Consider the following 6,704-nt stretch of genomic DNA (forward strand, 5'->3'; position numbering starts at 1 on the left):
CTTTTAGCCCAATCCACAGTCAGTAGAAATGTTTTCTCTTTGCGGTATGTTTACACATTTAAAGGATATTCACAATGCCCTGTCTCTCCACCTGCAGAAGAACTCTTCAGGCAGAGACCCCTTGATGGAACAGCAGCTCACATCTCTTAAAATATATTGGCTTTCATGGATCAGTTTAAATGTAACAAAGAGGGGGAAGCAAAGGGACAGATCTTGAACGCAGAAGCTATTCAATACTAATGGAAGTCACATAATCCAAGAGTGTGGCTTATTCCATTTGCTTTTTTTAAAAAACAGATGTAAAATCTGTTTACTGAAGACTGGATTGAAGTAGAAGAAGTAGACTTGCCTGTTTTACAGGTTACTATGGAGACATTTTTCCCTTCATTACTCTGTAAACAGACCATGCTGCACAGAAGTGAGAAGTTCTTATTTTTGGCCATTCAAATTTGCCTGTGATTAGAGCACTTCACGTGCTATGAACTAGTAAATATCTCTGGGTAATTCATTTTCTTAATCCCAAGTTTGGCCAAGGGAAACTGAACTCACCAAGTGATGAATGTCAAAGACAAATATTTTACAGTATTACAATTCTACTTTTGAAGGCCCATCAGAGTACTGATGGCTTAACTTGCTACTAAGTTCCCAAAACCTTTGATATTTGTCCCCAGAATAACAAAGGCAAATCTCATCAAGCATAAATAATCACAACCCTTTTTCCTCAAGCATGTTTCTAAGAAATTATTGTGAATTACTGTGCACAGCATCAGGGTATGAGAATGGAGGATATCAAAACTTGGCTCTCAATTCCCAGTGGACCTCAGATGACAAGTACTGTATTTTCTTTTAACAATTTTCTTTTAAATCATTACAGGCAAACTAACAGTTAAACTAAACAGGTAAACTAAGGCGTTCATTAATCAACACCATGACAACATTGTTATCTATGGTTCATGGATCTCCAAAAATATGCCTTCAACTTTACCCTTTTTATTTCACCAGCACTCTCAAAAAATCCAAGATGTAGCACCTGTCCATCTTGGCCCTTCGTATAGCTTCCTCTGTACTTACTTCTTGACTCTTCACTACAGTTTGCAGAAACCGTAAAGAATTTTTATCTATTTCTATTGCTGAAACTGCAGTTTTCTTCTTTCTGTAAAGCTTACTCAGAAATCAGAACTAGAAATAGGACAGGCAAAGCTGCAGCAATGTGTATGGATTGAAACCAAATGAGAAAAGATAGCAAAAGATCAACAAGGTAGAAGCAGAAAACCACTGTGAAGGTGGTTCTGGTGGAAGACTTATGTGAATCAATCAAACCTGAGTCACAAGTCACGTATGGCCATGTACACATCATTCCTGTTGCACATGTGGACAAAAGGAGAACTTCCTCTGGAGACTGCCACAAACAGTGCTCCCATATAACCTGAGGACACTCATGGCATAGGAACACAAAGCCCAGGCACTCTTGGTCATCAGAATTTCTCAGATGACCAAGCAGGGTCAGGACAGAGGAGATCTCTGTCAGACTCCATGAGGACATTACACATACAAACCACACCTCTTGCTTTTCAATACAGGGATAATATCTGGGCAGACCTAAGTCATCTGAAATGAATCCTGCCAGGCTGAATCCACAAGCATTTGAGGTCTGAGTGCTGCAGGTACTTCCCCAGCAGACAGTGGCCTCAGTGCAGAGCCTCATAGATCTTGTCTGTCCTTGTCATGGGGCACCAAAGCACAGGAGCAGAGAGGAGTATAGCACAGCTTAAGATCTGTGGTGAGGGAACCAGAGGATACAGGTTAAACCCAAAGAAAAGAATCTCCCCAAAAAAGAATCCTACCTTCTTTTCCTTTCCAGATGCATAGAGTGTCTGCTCAATTATTTACTTTGCAAAACCAAAGTTATTCCAATGCTAATTTTTTTTTTAACATGGAAATATGGATGATTACCAGAAAAAAAAAATTGGGATGGAGCCCAGTTGGCTATCATTAAGGCAACAAAGTGAGTGTGCCATGTGGAGGAGGAGAGGAGAGAGTTACACAGTTAGGGATTGTCTGTTGTCACATTTAGGATAAACATGACAAGCAAGAGCTGCTTGTCCTCCTGCTACTGAGGACAAACTAACCACTCACAGTCAGGAAAAAATTGACATCCAGGGTTTTTTTTCTCAGAAAGAAGTTTAAGAATCTGAAATAGGAAGTTACTTGGAAATACTCCTTTTTGTACCCATAAGCATATAAACACATAAGTTTATTTTTGAATTCCATCATGCTTTTCAGATTTTAAACTTATGCTAAGATACTTCCTTAAAATGTGTTTTTATCTTCCTGGATTAAGTTTGGATTAGTCAGCTCCTGGGGGAGATGAGATGTCTCTTGGTCTATTCAGCTCCCACGATGGACATTACCCTCATTTTCACTAGCCACACAAAGCAAAAATTGCAGTAGCCTAAAGCTCAAAAATGAGACCCTGCCAGGTCAATCCTTACATTTTTAATTGAAGTAAAGATAGCAGAAAGATGAGGCTGGGCCAAGGCTGGGATGAGCACACCTATTTATCTCCATGTAAACGACAAGATTTCTCTGTGTGAGAACACATGAAATAGTCTCATGTGAACTGAGAAAGGTCAGAGTCTACCTCATCTGCTCTCTGGTCCAGGTCCTTCTCCTGTCTAAAAGCATTCTCTAAGAAAAAAAAATTAATCAGCCAACAGCCTGTTTCTATTTTTCTCACAAATTTGCCCATATCTGTCCCCATCTCAGATTGTCACAGCAGTATGGGTCAGGACACTGAAGCATTCACAAAGCCATATTGCAGATGTGAGAACCAATGTAACACAAGAGTCCAAGCCAGGTACACACAGTGTTCTATGCCTTAGCTCTACCAAGAAGTATAGAAAAGTGCAATAAAGAAAGAAGCAGTAATATCCAACATGCACGTTAATCTTATCTAAACATAATACTGTCAGGAAGCACTTTGGGATGCTGCAGTCATTCATAGAATCAAGCACCCAGGGCTGAAGATTCCAGGATGGAAGAGTAGCCTTTGATCTACTGTCATTTTTCCCTCCTACATCTCAGGATGAAAGGTTTTTGCAATCCTGCTTCTGGAGCTACTGTTTCTGTCTCCAGTTCTCAACAGCCAAATACAGGTCTACACTGAAAGAACTTCCACTCCTAAGAAATTTTCACAGAAATGTCTAAGAAAAACAGGTGTTAAGATCAAATGCACTCACTCAATAACTTTTACTTCTGGCCACAGCCCACAGCTGAGATTCTTCACACATCAGAGGTTCAGGGCACCAAACAAATTGGCGGTTTTGCAAGTAACAAATAACATGGGTGTACATAGTAGAACAGATGCTTGTGGTCTTCAGGGTGGGACTGACCAAAGAGAGCGATGAATAAGCAGCACTGTGAGCTCATGACTCAAATGCCATGTCCCTGCTGGCCCACAGCAACAGATTACTTGCCTTAAATCCAATTCTCTTCAGATGCAGCTTGTATATTTTTCACTAAGGGCAGTACCCTGAGCACCTCAGGGAAGAAGAGACGAGGACATGCAGAGCCGACAGTGAGAAAACACTCTGAATTATTCATATCACTCAAACAGCAAAATTAAAATTAAACTACCCTTCATGACAATGGAGGATATGCTAACACTGAAGAAATTCCACAGCTACTTTTATGTGCTGCACAGTGAACTAAAGCTGGAATGAAACACTCAATGGTTAAAAGGCTCACCTGTTTGTTCCTTCTATGGATAGATATATTTCTTGTTTTGCCTACATTTTTATCAAGTCTTTACATAACTGCTGGCTCCATACCCAAGGCTATCTTCCTGAATCAAAATCTCTCCCATACTGGTAGCAGAAGAACAGACTGCTTCTAGCTTTTTAACTTGTTAATAATGAACTTGCTCTTGTCTGATTCTCCTTGTCCCCTTCTCCCTGTGCAATACCTACCTTGGTAAGTACATGGCTTTTGCATCAGTGTTCAAGTCAGTTTTCTGTACTTGCTTGGATGGCTGTCAGGGCCAGTTTTTGAGGTACGGTCTCCTTTTGATAGCTCCTGACAAGCTGTGCTAGAGGAGAGCTGGTTCCAGAAATACATTTCTCTCACACTTGTTTTTCAGGGTTCTCCACTCAACAGTGTGGTGACAAGAGGCACTCCAGACTGGGTTTAATGCTACCATATGCTAGACAGCATGAGAATCCCTACTGCAGGAGAGCAGCCGGTACATCTCCGTGTTAACAGAAGCCTGATTGCAAATTGCATTTAGTCTCAACAGCTCAGTTCACTGCACACAGATGCCATGGGGGACTGTAAAGTTAGCAAGATGTGGGGGAGTATGGCTAAATTTTTCAAAGAGAGCCTTGGCTGATCTGATGCCACAGACATTTGGAGCTGATGCCACAGAAGAGAGTTGCTGCTGCATTTCTTCTGCCATAAACGAATAAGAATAATAATGTCATGAGCTGTTAGTCAAATTATACTCTTTCAAAGCTGGTGATTGTCTGCTGATACAAACAGCAGCTTCAGCACTGTCAAATGCTGCTCTTACAACTTGACAGACAGCACGTAAATGAAGTCAGAGAAGAGGAATTTACTCTTTCAAAATAGGCCAGCATGAGAGGAAATGGATTTCCAGTTGGAGTGTGCAGGGTCTCCCTGGGCTGGCTGCAAAGGGTACCCCAGGTCTTACAGCAGACTTCACATAACTGAAGGTAAAACAAGACTAAATAAATTAACTGAGAGGAAAGACTTGCCCCATTGGATCATCTCAGAATGGGTACAGGAGAAGAGCTCTCCTCCACTTGTGTATGACCAAACAAATCAACTTGATAGCCACTGTCCAGGGCCTTTGACACAAAAACACCAGCTCAGCTCATCGTAATGGGCCGTCTAACAAGCAGACCAAGTGGAGAGGCCAAAGACTTCTCTTTGCCTGGCCTGAGCAGCAGGGGCACATACTCAGGACAAGGTAAAGATGCCTGGCAATGTTTGTATGGATTGTACAGAGGAGTGGTTTCACTATGCAAAGCTCCTAATGCACAGATAACTTGAGTACTTTTAAATATGATTTAGAACCACGTACACCAGTTCACAACTGGTGCACAGCCCATGTACCATGGGATAAATGCTTTGCTTCACATGAATCAGGTGAGGTCTTCTACTCTCTCCTCTTTCACCAGAAAGCATCACACATTTCAGCTGCTTAGATCAGCGTTGGTAAATGAAGTAGACAGTCTCTCAAGGTCTCTTTTCCAGTCTAGCATGTCTACAAAGCATTCCCACATTTTTCAAGAAAAAGGAAAAGCTTTCCCCACCCCTACTGTATAGCCAGTCCATAAAATTTATTGTTAGTGAAGGTCACCAAGTCAAATACTGCAGCTAGGTCATTTTATAGACATTAAAAATTCCCGTAGCAATGAGAATAAAGATAAAGGTGATCTAAATCCTGCTCTTTAGGACATGTGCCAAATGTACACCATGGTCAGGAAGGAATTGCTCCCACACATGCATCACATAAGGGATTGCACTGCCTATCAAGTTCATGGTGGGGTTAATTTCTTCCCTGATTCTCTCACCATGCGTTACCAGAAGCCCCAGGAGCAGACAGGCGAGTGCTGTATACCCACACTTCTGGGATTTCACAGAGGAGTGACCACCAGCCAGAAGACACAGGGTTCCAGGTCGCTCAGGCATGAAAGCGATTGCATGATTCCCCAAAGCTCTGTTTCAGTGAGGTGGCAGCAGCTTCCATGCTCTGTGAGCTGCCTCATGCAGTTCCAGGAATCAAGTGCTATAGCTCAGCGGAATTGGCTTTACATTTCTGGGCAACAACGCCCCTGCCAGGCAAAAGGCATTGCTCAGACTCTCCCTCTAAATGCACTCCCAGGAATCAAGCATCCAAATGGAGAGAGAGAAAGAGAAGAACCATTTCTCCAGGAGGTCTCCTAATAAACCCAAAACAACAACAAAAAAATGTCATAGAGGGGCTCAGGATTTGAGACAGCAAGAAAAACAGAAGTTATCTCCAGGTCTGCTCACACCACAGGATGGGGAGTACAAACCTTCTACATGCCTAGGGAGCCAGGAGATTTTCATGAGAACTTAGGATGATCCAAATATACCAAATATCAATCTTCCACAAAGAGGACTTCTTCCTACCCCCAAAGAACTTAAAGTGCATTGTCACTTGCCTAGGCATGCTTAAGAGATCAGGATAAATCTTTCAATCCCAGACCAACAGGAATTGCTGGGAGAAGATAGCCAAGTGCCCCAAGTTCTTGAAAGCATCAGGAAGAAGCTTTGTATGAGAAGCAATCCTACTCAAGCAGGCCAGCTGCTGAGCTGGCTGGGAGTAAGCCATGGAGCTGGCTGCTTCTTGGGTGTTCCATGAAGCATAACAAATCTATTCAAGACCTGTAAAGTAGACATGAAAGTGGGGACCAGTTGGAATCAGCTGGAGTGGATTTCTCCCATGAAACTTGTTCCTTGGTTCCAGGCTACCATCCTTCAAAACATGAAGGTAGAAAATCCCCATCCTTTTATGCAGTTCTTGGCTTTCATTTTTCACTTCTTTTGTTATATGAATGGGTGGTATAGTGTTTCTTTCTACTGCTTGGACTACTTTATGAGGCCACTGACTCCTTTTTGCCCTCCAGCATGGATGGTCATGTTGTGTGCTGAGCAAG

Source organism: Zonotrichia albicollis, chromosome 9 (genome assembly GCF_047830755.1).
Source record: "Zonotrichia albicollis isolate bZonAlb1 chromosome 9, bZonAlb1.hap1, whole genome shotgun sequence".
In the NCBI taxonomy this organism is placed as follows: domain Eukaryota; kingdom Metazoa; phylum Chordata; class Aves; order Passeriformes; family Passerellidae; genus Zonotrichia; species Zonotrichia albicollis.